At 46.9% G+C, this 17,848-nt stretch overlaps 1 protein-coding gene across 3 annotated transcripts in view; it reads right to left on the reverse strand.

The window, feature by feature from the left end:
• The window catches only part of LOC137421239 (bromodomain-containing protein 9), a 170,732-nt gene that overhangs the window by 4,263 nt on the left and 148,621 nt on the right, over positions 1-17,848 (reverse strand). The window lies entirely within an intron of this gene.

Genomic DNA, 17,848 nt, shown 5'->3' on the forward strand with positions numbered 1-17,848 from the left:
CCCGCCCACCACCACGGCGGAAACCGCGGCCTCCGGCTTCGCCGCAAACCTGGTGTTTTTTCCACGCTAGGTTCGGCCACGAGGCTCAGCAATGTCGTCCGCCGTGCTCATTCGGCAGGTCGGGAAACGCCCGGGCCAGCCCTCGGTAGTGGCACTGAGCGCCGGCCGATCAAACAGCCTCCTGTACATAACGGACACCTTGTCCGGGCGCCGTTACCTGTGCGACACGGGAGCGCAGGTGAGTGTTGTTCCTGCCGGTACGTCCGACAAGCAAACCGCGGGCCGAGGTCCCGCGCAGCTTGCGGCCAATGGTACGTCTATACGCACGTACGGAAAACGCTCTCTCTCTCTGCGGTTCGGAGGGCAGGTTTTCCGTTGGTCGTTCGTTACGGCCGACGTGCCTATGGCACTGCTCGGCGCGGACTTCTTATGTGCTAATGGATTACTGGTGGATGTAAAGCGCAGAAGGCTTGTCCAGGCTGAGACGTTCAGCTCGCTCGCGTGCACGCTGCCCGCCTCGTTGAGCAGCTCACAGAGCGGCTCATCGAGCGGCTTGCTGAGTGGTTCAGTTCCGGCCAGGTTCATCTGTACGCTTCCGGCAGCGGACGAATTCACCCGCCTCCTCGCCGGTTTCCCGGCCCTCACTCAGCCCACTTTCTCGGCGGGGGCCGTCAAGCACGGGGTGGAACACCACATCCCCACCGCCGGGCCACCGGTCTACGCCCGGGCACGCCCCTCGAGCCGACGAAGCTCGCCATAGCTAAAGCGGAATTTGCTACGCTGGAGCGGCTCGGCATCGTGCGGCGCTCCGAGAGCGCGTGGGCGTCCCCGCTCCACATCGTGCCCAAGCGGGGGATGGCGACCGTGCGAGGACTACCGGCGCCTCAACGACGCAACCACCCCCGACCGCTACCCCGTCCCCCACATCCAGGACTTCTCCGCCCGGTTGGCGGGGATGTCCTTCTTTTCAAAGGTGGACCTCGTACGCGGCTACCATCAGATCCCTGTCAGGCCGGAGGACATCCCGAAGACGGCGGTCATCACGCCGTTCGGGCTTTTCAAATTTCTTCGGATGCCCTTCAGTTTGAAAAATGCGGCTCAGGCGTTCCAGCGCCTCATGGACAGCGTCTTGCGCGGCTTAGATTTTTTGTACGTCTACCTGGACGACATCCTCGTCGCCAGCGCGTCCCGCGAAGAGCACCTTCATCACCTCCGCACGCTCTTCGAACGCCTGGGCCAGCATGGCCTCATCGTGAACCCCGCCAAGTGCCGGTTCGGCGTCGCCGACATTGACTTTTTGGGGCATCGCGTCACCAGGCACGGGGCCGTCCCCCTACCGGCCAAGGTTGAGGCGGTGAAGGGGTTTCCGCGCCCCCGCACGATCAAGGGGCTCCAGGAGTTCCTGGGCATGGTAAACTTTTACCATCGGTTCCTGCCCCGCATCGCCCAGCTCCTGCGCCCCCTGCACGAGGCCCTTCGAGGGAAGCCGGGCAAAGGTGACGTTACCTGGACCGAGCAGATGGATGTGGCGTTCTCGGGCGCGAAGCTCACCTTGGCCAACGCCACCATGCTCGCGCACCCGGCGCCCGATGCACCGATCGCCCTCACCTCCGACGCCTCGGACTACGTGGTGGGCGCGGTGTACGAGCAATGGGTGCGTGGTGCCTGGCAACCGCTGGCGTTCTTCAGCCGGCAGCTTCGCCCGCCCGAACGCCGTTACAGTACCTTCGACCGCGAGTTGCTTGGGCTTCACCTGGCGGTCAGGCACTTCCGCCATATGCTCGAGGGCCGTGCGTTCACGGCCTTCGTGACCACAAGCCGCTGGTTTTCGCGATGGGCAAGGTCACCGAGCCGTGGTCGGCCCGGCAACAGCGTCACCTCGCGGCCGTGTCCGAGTACACGACGGACATCCGGCACGTTGCGGGAAAGGACAACACGGTGGCCGATTGCCTTTCCCGGGCCATCACCCACGCAGTCCACCTTGGCATCGACTATGCCCGGATGGCGGCGGACCAGGCCGCCGACCCCGGGGTCCAGGCCCTGCGGACCGCCGTCACGGGCCTCCGCGTCACCGAGGTGCCCTTCGACGGCGCGGTCACGGCCCTCGTTTGCGACGTCTCCCTTGGGCGGCCTCGCCCCATCGTGCCCGCAGGCTGGCAGCGCCAGGTTTTTGACGCCATCCATGGCCTGTCCCACCCAGGCACGAAGGCCTCCCAGAGGTTGGTCGCCGACAAGTTTGTCTGGCATGGCCTCTGGAAGGCCGTCCGCGGCTGGACCAGGACGTGCCTCGCGTGCCAGCGCGCGAAGGTGCACCGGCATACCCAGGCCCCATTGGCCCCGTTTACGGTGCCGGCACGTAGGTTCGACCACGTGCACGTGGACCTGGTGGGACCTCTGCCCCCCTCGCGGGGTTTCACCCATGTCCTTACCATGGTGGACCGCACCACCTGGTGGCCGGAGGCCGTGCCTTTGGCGGCGACGACGGCGGCAGACGTCGCGCAGGCATTCATCGCCACCTGGGTCGCCCGGTTCGGCGCCCCCTCGGACATCTCCGCTTGGGGGGAGGGGGGAGGGGGAGGGGGAGGGGAGGGGGAAAGGGGAGGAGGGGAGGGGAAAAGGGAGGGGAGGGGCGAGGGGAGGGGTGAGGGGGGAGGGTAGGGGGGGAGCGGGAGGGGGAGGGAGAGGGGGAGGGGAGAGGGGAGAAGGGGAAGGGGTAGGGTGGAGGGGGAGGGGGAGGGGGGAGGGGAGAAGGGGAAGGGGTAGGGTGGAGGGGGGAGGGAGGGGGAGGACAGACGGGGGGGGGGGGGGGGGAGGGGGAGGGAAGGGGAGGGCCAGTCAACAATGACGTTGCAGTTCTCATGGTCGGAGAGCAGCACAACAATCGCGACATCGTCCTGCATCTTCGCAAGGGCACGAAGCGGATTTTGGAGACTCACCGATCCTGTGACCCACGCCCTCCAGTACCCGGCAACGCGGGGGAAGGGAGACCCATACATTCCCAACCCGTACATTTGCCCTCTCGACTCAAGCTCGTATTCGATTCGTATTCAAAATCGAAAGGGGAAAGGGGAAATCCTTCGTATTCGAATTCGTAAACAAGAAATATGAATTAAAATTTAATTCATATCGCACAAAATTGACACAAAACACAATCGCATAAAGGTGAAAAAGCACAATCGCTTTTCGCCCTGAATTACGTGCAAACGTGTGACGTGATGGAACATCACGTGATCGCTCTGAGCGAATCAGCAAGCTGTTCTGGCACTGGCTGAGATTAGCGGGTACTTCGCTGAGGTAAATATGAATAAAACAATATGGATCTCGTCAAATATGGTCTCGGCCATGTTCGTCCCAGGCTCAATGGCCATGTCTATGCCAAATATCAAGCACGTGAGCCTCTCCGTTTCGGAGTCTATCGGTAACATATCTCTCTCACTCTATCACGCGTGCGCGCACGCACACACACACACACACACACACACACACACACACACACACACACACACACACACACACACACACACACACACACACAAACTGTGTTTTATATATATAGATATATATGGTTGACTAAATAAATGTTAAGCTCACCAGAGACCTAATACACACGTGTCATGTCACTTTTGATTTGAAACCAATATATATTAAGCGATTTCACTTACCGAACATAAATATGAGTAAGGTGATGGATTCCATCCAACTCGGCGTATTTTAACCGCCCAAATAGCACTTCGTTCCTTGTCTCGAGGAAATCTATGCATTATACGACCTTGTCCTGGTCTAACAGAACATCCCCAAGCGGCACAACACACCATATTGGTTGATTTTATTGAAATATTACTCAAATGAAATATGCAACGATACGAAGCAATGGCACGGAATGGGTGCTGCGGGAAAGCTGCTCGGCTGAGGTGGTATTCAAAATGGCACCTGTAAACCACGTGACGTGGGCTCGACCAATCACGGCGGTAGTTGAGCAGATCAAAGGCTGGCCAGACTCTGTTAATATACGGCACTGGCGCCGTCCAGGGAGAAATTAAAGACAGCCAATGGGACTGGTAGGCCTTTTTGTAAATAATGAACACAAGCTTAAGTTATTTTAAAATGTATTTATTCTGAAAATCATGAAGTTCTTCAAGCATATTATAGACTGCCATTTCGTTCTCGAGATCACGTCGCCGTACCGTCAAACATTCCAATGCGTCGATCGCGTCAACACTGCGCATGCGCAAGTGGTCTAACAGGCCGATGGTCTCCCACGATCCCTTCTCCCAATCCACCACATTATCACAGACACTTACAACTTCATGACAAATGAGGTAGGATCCAGGCCTAACTAACGAGACCACCCGCAGCTCTCTCGGCCTTCTGGTTGCTTCACACGAACCCGACAAAGAACGTCTTAGTTTAAATAAATGACAATATCCAGCCGATTGGATTAATGACGTCACGGCACACAACACCACTCATATCTTTGGAACGGCTGGTTGGATTTGGACAAACTAAACGGAGTTTTGTGGGGGAGAACCGTGCGCGAACGTCGATACCAATGGCGACCCTCACAGACCCGTATTTCCCGAGATAGCGCGCCGGGCGGCAACAACAGGTGCGCGCTGTTGTAGGTACCGTTGGAAATTTGGAGAAAAAAAAAATTGTTGACGCGCAGGGTCAAAATCGATGCGCGCGCTGACCAGAGACCGGAAATATATTTTTCTCGGCCTAACTGTGAGAAATAGTAGAAACTCCACAGTACGAGCAGGGCATCTCATTTGCATTAAATAAATAATCGGGAGATTAAATCAGACGCGGGTGTAGCTTCAGGACGGTCGATCTTTAATTCTCGACAAGCTTTCGACCAACAAAGGTCTTCTTCTTAGTCTACAGAAACAACAGGCATGTATATCAGACAAGTATGTACAGTGATATGTGTGTAAGATGTGTGATATGTGTAGAAGATGCATATAAAAAGAAGAGCCACGCTAAAGCTGACTCACCGTCCCCAAGTTCAGCGTAAGTGAAGCGCAGCCTACAGTTATCGTTCACGTTACAGTTTGTGCATGTGCATATACAAATATATATATACATACATACATACATACATACATAAACACACAAGCATATATTCATATACCATTTATATTCATACAATATATTTATATATTTATTTATATATTTATATAAATGACATATAAAGGTAGAATGAATGAATGAGTGAATGAGTGAATGAATGGGTTAATGATTTGATTGGGTTGATGTTGAAACATGCTTTAATCATCAAAATTTATGCCATGAGGGATTTTTGTCCGAAGTTTATGTATCCAAAAGGACTCACGTTTCAGAATCGTGGTGTGTGATCGATTTGTAATTGATTCAATGGCAGAGATTTGAATGTCATTTATAGAGTGATCCGGTTGATTAAAGTGTATCGTGTAAGGTAGAGATTTGCCCTGACTGGTGTGGAAGTTGTTGATTTCTGACCGGGTGTTATTAAGTCGTGTGTGGATTGTATTCTCAGTTTTTCCAACATATTGTTTGGTGCACTTTTGGCAATTGATTAGGTATATGACATGTCGATTTGCAGTTCATATAGGAGGTGATGGGGAATTTTTGTCCAGTGCTAGAACTACAAAATTTGTTTCCTTCTTGTAAATGCTTGTGAATAATACATTTGTTTGCTGTGCATTTATCGAAGCCAGGGATCCTAGTTTCTTTGTTGTGGGGCTGTGGGTGCTTCTGAAACGTGAGTCCTTTTGGATACATAAACTTCGGACAAAAATCCCTCGTGGCATAAATTTTGATGATTAAAGCATGTTTCAACATCAACCCAATCAAATCATTAACCCATTCATTCACTCATTCTACCTTTATATGTCATTTATATAAATATATAAATATGAATATAAATGGTATATGAACATATGCTTGTGTGTTTATGTATGTATGTATATATATATTTGTATATGCACGTGCACAAACTAACGTGAACGATAACTGTAAGCTGCGCTTCACTTCCGCTGAACTTGGGGTCGGTGAGTGAGCTTTAGCGTGGCTCTTCTTTTTATATGCATCTTCTCCACATATCACACATCTTACACACATATCACTGTACATACTTGTCTGATATACATGCCTGTTGTTTCTGTAGACTAAGAAGAAGACCTTTGTTGGTCGAAAGCTTGTCGAGAATTAAAGATCGACCGTTCTGAAGCTACGTCCGCGTCTGATTTAATCTCCCGTTTTATATATATATATATATATATATATATATATATATATATATATATATATATATATATATATATATATATATATATATATATATATATGTATGTTGTGTGTCACGGTGAAGAATCGCTTTACAAATTAAAAGAAATTATCGTATCAAGATCCCTGGAACTTCACCAAAATCAAATCAATTCGTCTTTGTCACACCCCCAACCTGTCCACCAAACTTTGTCCGAATTCGTCCATAACTTTTTGAGATATTCTTCTCGCAGACAGACAGACAAACAAACAGGGGTGAAAACAGCCACCATCCACCTTAGGTGGCAAAAGTAATAATAATAATAATAATATTAACAACAATGATAATGAAATAAAATGGTCCCGAAAGCATATTTATTTATTTAAAAACATTTACGTGACAATTTGTGTTCTTCCCTGATGTTGAAAGTACAGAGCAATATTCTCCTGGATGGTGATGACTGATGACACTTCCCTCTAGGTCTTACTTAAGTTTATAAATCGTGCAATGGCCACACTATTGGCTACTAAAACAAGTCCGATAAAAAATACTAAATGGGACAATGAAGCACAAAATGCCCCAGTTACAGACAGGTGACCTGTTATGTTAGCCAAAGATCAGATGGGGGAGCTCCAACCGAGGCTTAGGATATTGTCAGAAGCACTGTCGAGCTGTGAACTCCCACCACGTGACCCAATGTTGAGTTGAAGATTGAAGCAATGCCCAAGACTTGATTTTACACAAAAGTAGGAATCCAGTCACTCAAAATTGTGAAAGTGGATTTTCAGAGCTAGAGATTAACTTTTGACCACATTAACTACACTTACCAGCACAAGCAATCAACTCAACCAGCCATTGCAGCACAGCATCAGTTGTTGCAAAGTGCTCCTATCAGAAGGATGAAGTGTTCTGTAAGTGTGTGTTATCGAGGAGTTTTTGGCAGTGTTCCAAATTGGTAAATTTGCCAGAATAGTTTGCATCTCTTACCACTAGATGCATAAACAAATAAAGAATTCCAGAAAAATAATTCCACATTCCTGATCACTTTATGCATTACTAGTCCAAAAATATTTGCAAAGTCTAGCCATATGGACCGACAGTCAAGACAAATGAGAGCTGTGTTCCAAACATGCTGATAAGCCTGGGATTCAATGGAAAATCTCATGGCAGATTCAATGGAACGTCCTTCAATCCAGGAAAATCTCAGTCTCACCCTATTGCTCTGGAAGGTTAATCAGCCGAACCTACCTAACTGTCTTCTTGGTCATCCAACAGAAGAGGTTTGATTTTTTTGAACTTCTACACCTCACTATCAGCCATAACCTTTCCTGGGCCAACCATAGCAAAGACGACCTCCAAAGCAAGCTTCAGACTGGGCATCCTTCATTGATCCAACTACTCGCATTCTATAAAGGCATTTGTCCGTAGCTCGGTGGAGTAATGTTCTCCACTATGAGCTGGTGCCCCAGCATCAAATCTGTCTCTTTGGGATTTTGTGGAATTTAAAAAGCTGTCAAAATTATTGGAACCCCCCATAATGAGGCCAAAGCACAGGGTCTGTTGCTCTCACATTCACAGGTAAATCAGGTGTCTCTGTTTTCTAACATGTATTTTCCAATATTCCGCGCTTGCTCTCAGTACTCCGATACTCCGAGTCCAGCATGCTTTATTACCTACCCCCGTTAACCTTTCCCAACTGAACCGTCTTACTAGCTGATTTCAGTGTTTCGTTTCGTCTGTCTCTGTCTCTCCTATTTTTCTGCATTCCCTTGATTTTTGTCCTTGAAAATGATAAAAGCTGCAGGAATGACTCTCCGATTGGCGATTACAATCTGGAACAAAACACTGCACCCAACTTCACAAAGTTCCGGTGGCCATATTCTACGAGCGTATTATACTAGGCTGTGTGTTGTCGTGCCAACGCGACGTCATCGCTTTGGTGTTCTTTTGTGGTGTATTTTTTTTTTTTGTATTAAATTTTTTTTTGTTATGGTCCAGGTGCAATACCCAAGAGAGAATGTCGCTTCTTTCCATTGAAATCAACGTAATTGCTTTAGCCATTATTGTACGAGGCAGAATGACATTTATCAACAAATCTGTGCATGAGCAAATCGGAGATTTTGCGATCTCTCTGCAAAAAAAAAAAAGAAAGAAAATATTTTTGCGTATATTTCATTCCCGTGAGTTATAAAAATCTTTGAGAATAAAAAATATGGCTTTAAATACTTACGCCTTCACTCTATAGTAGTTTTATGCATATCATTATGAATAAATTTGAATGGGCGGCCATCTTTTTCCCCATGCCATCCCAACATATGGAGTACGAGAATACTTCATGATGTGTGCTAACACGTTTGGGAGGCTGACTATCAAATACCACATCAGGTCCTTGACCTGAGCCCACCATCACTTATTTTGCACACACATATATATATATATTGTATGCATTTGGTATCCAGATTCCCTCCATCTACATGTTTCTTTTTGTTTGTTTTTTAAAATTTTGAATCGAGGCTCATGTCAGAGCCAACACATTGAACATGAAAAGATGCACAGACACATAAAACATACAATGAAGGGAGCAGGAGACAACAGGGGGAGAGAGAGGGAAGCACACAAGCACAACAAAAGTAGAGAACAGGGACATCGATAGATCTGTGGAAGGGGGAGGGCTGGGGACGAGGGAGAGGTACATGGTATAAAGCAAATGAACACTTCTAGGAATTTCAGGAAAGAAGTTGGGGATTTAAAGAGGCGGATTTGTGGTGTTTTAACAGGGGTATAAAAGATCAAGGTTTTGGATGGGGGAAGATAGGTGGTGGTGAACAGCTGTTTTAAAGACCTGCAGGGAGGAGAGGGATTGAAGAGAGTGTGGGACTTTGTTTCAGAGGCAGGAGAAAAGAGGAATGAAGGAGTGTTCTGGACCCTGTGCTTTTTCTGGTGTTCATCAATGATCTCTCCGACTCTCTGGAAAATCCTCTCTATCTCTTTGCTGATGACTCCACTCTCTGCCACTCCATATCTCACCCCTCAGATCGGCGGGCAGCAGCCTCCTCACTCTCTGCAGACCTGGACATAATCACGAACTTGTCAAGCAAATGGAACATGTCTTTCAATCCTGACAATTCTCACACTCTCACTTTGTCTCTCCGAAAAGACCGTCTGGACAACCCTCCCATCTACTTTCTGAACAATCCTCTTGAAGAAGTTCTGTCACTCAAGCTTTTGTGTCTCACTATCTGCCATGATCATTCATGGGAAAACCACATTTCCAAGCTGGCCTCCAAAGCCAGTCGCCGACTGGACATCCTCCGTCATGCGAAGTCCTTTCTGGGCACTTCTGATCTCCTCACCACATACAAAGCTTTCATCCGCAGCTCAATATAATTCTGCTCTCCCCTCTGGGCTGGTGCTCCTGCCTCACACCTAGCTCGGCTTCACGCAGTTGAAACCAATGCATTCAGAATCATTGGAATCTCCCACGATGAAGCTGATTCTGAGGGCCTTTCACTCGCTCACCACAGGCAGGTTTGGTGGTCTTTCTGTCTTCTACAGACTCCTTTCCGGCCTTGCACCCCCAGCTCTCTCTGGGCTCTGCCCCCCCAAATATTCCTGCAGGACACACAAGATCTGCCAGCAACCCTCTTCTGGTGAAACTTCCAAAATCAAGACTCTCTGCTCACCTTCACTCCTTCATTCCTCTTTTCTCCCGCCTCTGAAACAAAGTCCCACACTCTTTTCAATCCCTCTCCTCCCCGCAGGTCTTTAAAACAGCTGTTCACCACCACCTCTTATCTTCCCCCATCCAAAACCTTGATCTTTTATACCCCTGTTATTTATTATATTATATTATATTGCCTGGTGTTAGATTAGTTGTTAGGGTGCCGGCTTGGGATCCTAGGATCCTGGGTTCGAATCCCGGTCAACAACAACAACAACAGGCATTTTAAGGCCATTTTCCCTGCAAAAGCGGGGGTCAGCCTTGCGGTTCCCATGACAATGTTCTCCATTTTGCCCTATTTTCTGCATCTCCCCTTGTTAACCCCCTTGCCCGCATTTATTCTTCGACCATCTTTAGCCAAGTCTTTCTCGGTCTTCCCCGTCCTCTACTTCCTTCTACATTCATTCCCATCACTCTTTTCAACCAGTCACTTTCATCCTTCCTCAACACGTGACCAAACCATCTCAACCTGTTTCTCTTCACAGCATCCATCACAGGCTCTATTCCCATCATCTTTCGCAATTCATCATTTGTCTTCCTCTCTCTCAACGATACTCCACACATCCATCGAACCATTCGCATTTCCACCCTTTCCAGCCTTCGTTGCTGCTCGACGTTCATTACCCATGTCTCACTCCCATAAATCATAACACTTCTCACACATGCAGCATACGCCCCTCCCTGTCGAATCCCGGTCGATCGCTGAATTAACGCCAGGGGGGTTGACTCAGCCTGTCATCCTTCCGAGGTCGGCAAATTGAGTACCAGTTCACTGGTAATTCCATGTGTGTCGCAAGGGGCGACTAACAGGGTTGGCGCCAGGAAGGACATCCGGCCATAAAACATTGCTTCAAAAAGGGGCCATGGTGCCCAAAAGGCCAACCCCTGCTCTGCAGGGAAAAATGGCCTCTAAAGGTGGTTCATTGAGGTCCTCCATACATTGTGGAGACAGCAGAAGCAACATGTCCAGAGTAGAATGACCTGGTCTGAAACCAAATTGATGATCAGAGATCAAGCCATTGGAGAAGAGGAAAGATTTCATATCCGAAGCAATGATGGATTCCATGACTTTGCTGATAATTGGGAGAAGGCTGATTGATTGGTCTGTAGTTGCAAGGATCTGTTTTTGCACCTTTTTTGTGTAAAGCGGTGATGTTGGCCGATTTCCAAGCTGATGGCAGATGACCTTGAGCAAAAGAGAGTGTGAAGAGAACAGAGAGAGGGAGTGAAAGAGCGGCAGAGCAGGATTGTAGGACCCGTGGGCTGATGCCTTCTGTTCCAGTTGCAGAATCAGAGTCGAGGATTGACAGAAACTTCTCCACCTTGTCAGGAGAATAGGACACAGAATGCAGGGGCAGCTGGGTACGACTGGGTACGGTGGGTACAGAGAGGGATGGATTTGGGACACAAGATTTTGAGGCAAACACAGAGTTGAGGCATTCAGCTTTTTCACGTGCGGAGTCAGCTGTGTAGCCGTTTGAGGTAAGGAAGGGGATGGAGGGGGAACAAACACCAGAAACAGATTTGACCAGACGCCACCAGGATTTGGAAGAGGAAGACAGGTTTGAGAGTTCAGTCTTGAGAGTAGAGATATTGTTTCCTGGCTCTCCTAAGGGTGGACACACACTTGTTTCGGGCTTTGTGAAAGGAAATGAGATTTCCTTCCGTTGGATTTGCTTTCCAGGAGACGAAAGCAAGTTGTTTCTGAGCAACAGCCTCACCACAAGATTCCGTGTACCATGGACGGGAGGAAGGGTATGACAACTGAAGACGAGATGGGATAAATCTGTGCATGAGAGAGAGCAATTTACTTTGGAAGAATTCCCAGGATGAGTTGATGTCAGAGGCGGTAGAGATGGGAGACCAGTCCAGATGATTGATGGCTGCTTGAAGACCGTGCCAGTTGGCCTGAGTGAAATGCCAGACTCGTCGACGCTGAGGAGGCTCTCTGAGAATGGTCAGAGAGATGTCCACTTTAACAAGCACATGATCAGATGAGCCCATTTTTGGTTATTTTGGTTATTTTGGGGTGCTGATTGGCCGATGTGGTTTTGCTCATCATTTTCCGTGTTGATGCCTATGTTAGTAGTTGCCTGCTTGTTAATGAGGGAAAGCCAGATATCACGGATGGGTATCCCGTTTTCTGATCTACTTTCCGGTGTTGGTTCTACATAACGGAGCCAGAGTTTGGGTTTAAATGGCGCCAAGAGGAGGGCTGAGCATTCAAAGTCTTCCTTGAAGAGGTTTGCTACTGTGGGTGAGAGTGGAGAACCCATAGCTGTGTCTTCCTTTTGTTGGGAGAACAAGTCTTGCCATTTGAAAGATGTAGAATTGAGACACATAAGAAGATCATAAATTTGATCTGGTGATAGACCGGTACATTGCTGAATGGTGGAGTCTTCTTGTAGACAATGTTTGATGATGGAGTTGGTCTCGAAAGCAGGGATGCTGGTAAAAAGTGATTACACGTCGAAACTGATGGGGGTGTTGCAGGGAAGAATGTCAAACTGCTGGATGTGCTGAATGAAATGTTCTGAGTTTATAACGTGGTGTCGAGTCTTTCCGACAAGTGGTTGAAGGATCTCAGCTGTGTGATTCGCTAGATTATAGGTCAGTGAGCCCTCTGTTGAAACGATGGGCCGAAATGGAGCATCTGATTTATACAGTGCATTCAGAAAGTATTCAGACCCCTTCACTTTTTTCACATTTTGTTATGTTGCAGCCTTATGCTGAAATCGTTTAAATTCATTTTTCCCTCATCAATCTACACTCAATACCCCATAATGACAAAGAGAAAACAGGATTTTAGAAAGATTTGCAAATTTATTGAAAATAAAAAACTGAAATATCACATTTACATAAGTATTCAGACCCTTTGCTATGACACTTGAAATTTAGCTCAGGTGCCTCCCATTTCTCTTGATCATCTTTGACTTGTTTCTACACCTTGATTGGAGTCCACCTGTGGTAAATTCAATTGATTGGACGTGATTTGGAAAGGCACACACCTGTCTATATAAGGTCTCACAGCTGACAATGCATATCAGAGCAAAAACCAAGCCATGAGGTCGAAGGAACTGCCTGAAGAGCTCAGAGACAGGATTGTGTCGAGGCACAGATCTAGGGAAACCTACAAAAAAATCTCTGCTGCATTGAAGGTTCCCAAGAGCACAGTGGCCTCCATAATTCTTAAAAGGAAGAAGTTTGGAACAACCAGGACTCTTCCTAGAGCTGGCCGCCCGGCCAGACTGAGCAATCGGGGGAGAAGGGCCTTGGTAAGAGAGGTGACCAAGAACCCGATGGTTACTCTAGCTGAGCTCCAGATATCCTGTGTGGAGATGGGAGAAACTTCCAGAATGACAATCATCACTGCAACACTCCACCGATCTGGGCTTTATGGCAGATTGGCCAGACGGAAGCCTCTCCTCAGTGAAAGACACATGAAAGCCCGCTTGGATTTTGCAAAAAAGCACCTAAAGGACTCTCAGACTGTGAGAAACAAGATTCTGTGGTCTGATGAAACCAAGATTGAACTGTTTGGCCTCAATTCTAAGCGTCATGTCTGGAGTAAACCAGGCACCGCTCATCACCTGTCCAATACCATCCCAACGGTGAAGCATGGTGGTGGCAGAATCATGCGGTGGGGGTGTTTTTCAGCAGCAGGGACTGGGGGAATGGTCAGGGTTGAGGGAACAATTAATGGAGCAAAGTACAGAGATATCCTTAATGAAAGCCTGAAACAGATCGCTCAGGCCCTCAGACTGGGCTGAAGGTTAACCTTCCAACAGGACAATGACCCTGAGCACACAGCCAAGACAACGCTGGAGTGCCTTAGGGACAACTCTGTGAAGGTCCTTGAGTGGCCCAGCCAGAGCCCTGACTTGAACCCAATCGAACATCTCTGGAGAGACCTGAAAATGGCTGTCCACCGACGGTCCCCATTCAACCTGACAGAGCTTGAGAGGATCTGCAGAGAAGAATGGCAGAAAATCCCCAGATCCAGGTGTGCAAGGCTTGTCGAGTCATACCCAAGAAGACTCGAGGTTGTAATCACTGCCAAAGGTGCTTCAACTAAGTACTGAGTTAAGGGTCTGAATACTTATGTCAATATGATATTTCAGTTTTTTCTTTTTAATAAATTTGCAAAACTTCTAAAATCCTGTTTTCTCTTTGTCATTATGGGGTATTGAGTGTAGATTGATGAGAGAAAAAATGAATTTAAACGATTTCAGCATAAGGCTGCAACCATCACAAAATGTGAAAAAAGTGAAGGGGTCTGAATACTTTCTGAATACACTGTACATCTTGGGTTGTCCAAATAAACTGAATATATATATATATATATATATATATATATATATATATATATATATATATATATATATATATATATATATATATATATATATATATATATATATACACGAGTGAGGTACCCGTGCCACACAGGGGTGGGAGGTTGGAAACAAACAAGCAATGCGGAAACGGTGACTGCCAACTTATGAACCAATAAATTCCACATTCCTGTGCCATCTTCAGTGGAACGTGAGGCATGGACAGCCTGTTCGTGCATGACTTGGGGGAAAAAAACGTAGCCAGTCTGAATGTTTCTATACCCAGTCAATGGAAAACTGCAAATGGCGAATCCGCAAATATCACGGATGAAAAACCTCATGTAATTTCCTCATTCTGCTTTCCATTCAACATCTCTATATTTTCATTCCAAGCAGCATCATTCCTCATTCCAATCACAAATTAATAACATAGGGTTAATAAATCAAAATATAATGTTAAATCACGATTGTATTGAGATTATCAAAACAGCCAAACGTTGTCATCTGTTCACTTCCGGATTCGGGAGCAAGGTCCGTGTCAATCACATTTCAAAATCACAATTTTATTGAGGAATTTCTGAAACCTCATACCTACCTTTTGACATCCGCTGGGACCCATAAATGTTCCACAGAAGGTTTGGCGGGTCTAGCCCCAAAATTGATGGAGAAATCTTGGAATGGATGGGTGGACACTCCTGACTTATGATGTGTGTGTGTGTGTGTGTGTGTATGTGTGTGTGTTTGTGTGTGCGTGTGCGTGTGTGTGTGTGTGTGTGTGTGTATATATATATTGTTATGTCTGGTGGGGTAGAGCAATATGTAGAGCAGATAGATCTGAGTAGGTAACATGCTTCGTGTGTCGCGGTAAGGAAAACTACCTGCAATAAGTTCATGTGTAGGCGTTTTGTCGGTAAGGAGTATACTTGTGAATCTACCAGGAGGTTCGTGTGTTAAGTAGAGTTAGGGATTAAAGAGTAGCGCCCTTGTATGTCTCACCTGGTCAGCCAAACCTTTGTCCTTTTTGGCACTGCAGACCAACATAGACATTCCGACAGGTCCTTATTGCAACACTCAGTAACGCCCTTCCCTGACATGACTGTGAAAGAGAACCGGCAAAAGGAAACCAGGCCGGGACACCGCCGATAATGGCCACAGCCACCTACACCTCTGGCGGGCCTATCCAGATAGAGTGCCACGTGCTATGACCACACCACAGGCCTGTGATTCGGTGGAGGCCACTGATTGGGTGGCGTGCCAAGGCTGACGTCACCGCCGCGGAGTGATACGAGGCGCGGCAGGACTTTGGTTCGAGAGGAGAGATCAGCGAGCGCCGAACGCGAGTCTGAAAGTGAGTTGGTTCAGAGCAGTTGACCAGTTCGGTTCGCAGTTCACGGCTTGAGTTGGCAGTCCCGGTGCGATCCCAAGTTTGGAGAGTCCTGTCCCTGGTCGAGTGGAGAGTTGCAGCTCGAGCAGCTTTAGACCCGGCCGGCAGCCCGAGTGGAGTTCGCTTGCTTCGTGCAGCCCTGCATTGGACCTGTGGAGTGAGGGACCTCGTGGTGTGCCGTTGAACCGACGAGGCCTGGTGGTGCTCGGGGGCAGACGGAGAGGGCCGCGTTACAATGAAGACGACAAAGACCAGATAAGCCCGAGCTCCGCTATTACATTTTACACGACGAGACAATTATTTTCGTATTCCATTCCTTTGTTCTTGTTTCTGAAGTTGGTGTGTGGGATCCCAATTTAGGTTTCTTATTAGAATTATTACCGGCGCGTATTTTCCTGTGCTTGCTTTTATATTAATAAACCCTTGTATTATTTTCTGTATATATTCCTGAACGCAGTTTTCCGTGTGATTTATTTAATTTGCAGCAGCATTGGAGACGCCCGAGAACAGGTAAGACTGCGGGGGTCTCGCCGCTCCCCTCCATCCCGCGCGCTTTGGTGTAGCTTTTTGGTTCCGCAGTCCGCCATTGAGTTTTCGCCTCAGGGGTTCAGGCCTTCGCGATCGGCATCCGTGACCGCCTGATATTAATCAAAGACGGTCACGCGACAATATGTATGTGTGCCCGTGTTCGAGGTCAGACAGAGGAGTTTTTTATTTTTGCAAATCTCAAGCAAAATTAAATGGGGAGACAGTGGCCATACCCACACAATACACACCTCTCAAACAAATGGCTAAAACAGCATGGCACAAACAGCTGGATAAGGTGAGCAACAAACAACAACACTTGATCCCAATCACCACACCCACGTGTGCACAACACCCAACGGAAACTCCAACAATCACACAACCAACCTGCACGGCTTCACGTCCAACCCAGTCATAAAACCACCAATGGTCGTGCCCCGGAAGCACAACACCAACACCAAAAACAATAACAAGCACACACAAATGCTCACGGCACAAACATACAAGACCAGATCACGTGTGAGAAATAACAATATATATATATATGTATGTATGTATGTATGTATGTATGTATGTATGTATATATATATGTATATATATATTTATATATATATATATGTATATAATCGTTAGATTAAATAAGACGCGGACGTAGCTTCAGGACGTCGATCTTTAATTGTCGACAAGCTTTCGACCAACAAAGGTCTTCTTCTGAGTCAACAAAAACAGCAGGCATGTATATCAGTCAAGTATGTATGGTGATATGTGTGTGAGATGTGTGATGTGTGTAGAAAATGCATACAGAAGGAAGAGCTTGCATACACACATATCACCATACATACTTGACTGATATACATGCCTGCTGTTTTTGTAGACTCAGAAGAAGACCTTTGTTGGTCGAAAGCTTGTCGACAATTAAAGATCGACGTCCTGAAGCTACGTCCGCGTCTTATTTAATCTAACGATTATATATTCAATACAAATGAGACGCCCTGCTCGTACTTTGGAGTTTCTACTATTTCTTACAGTTATATATATGTATATATATATATATATATATATATATATATATATATACATATAAATATATATATATATATATATATATATATATATATATATATATATATATATATATATATATATATATATATATATATATATATATATATATATATATATATATATATATATATATATATATATATATATAGCAGAGCAGCCCATCAATGATGTGCTTTGATGATTATTTATTTGTTTGAGGTTTGCAAAAATAAAAAATAACTCCTCCATCTCACCTTGAGCACTGGCACGTGACTGAAAGCGGCCACATGGTGAATAAAAACTGGTACGTGCTGGGGCTCCTGTTCTATTGGCCTGAGGTCTGCTGTGAAGTGGGTGAAACGTCGCCTGAAACTGGGTCTGCTCTTGCCTATTTGTTGAAATTTGTGGAGCAGATCTAGTTTTACTTTCTATACCCTGGTGTTGGGCTAGCGGCTAGGGTGCCAGCTTAGGATCCTAGGATCCTGAGTTCGAATCCCAGTCGATCGTTGAATTAACGCCAGGGGGGTTGACTCAGCCTGTCATCCTTCCGAGGTCGGCTAATTGAGTACCAGTTCACTGGTAATTCCCTGTTTGTC

Source organism: Myxine glutinosa, chromosome 2, assembly GCF_964187855.1.
Source record: "Myxine glutinosa chromosome 2, kmMyxGlut1.1, whole genome shotgun sequence".
NCBI classification, from domain to species: domain Eukaryota; kingdom Metazoa; phylum Chordata; class Myxini; order Myxiniformes; family Myxinidae; genus Myxine; species Myxine glutinosa.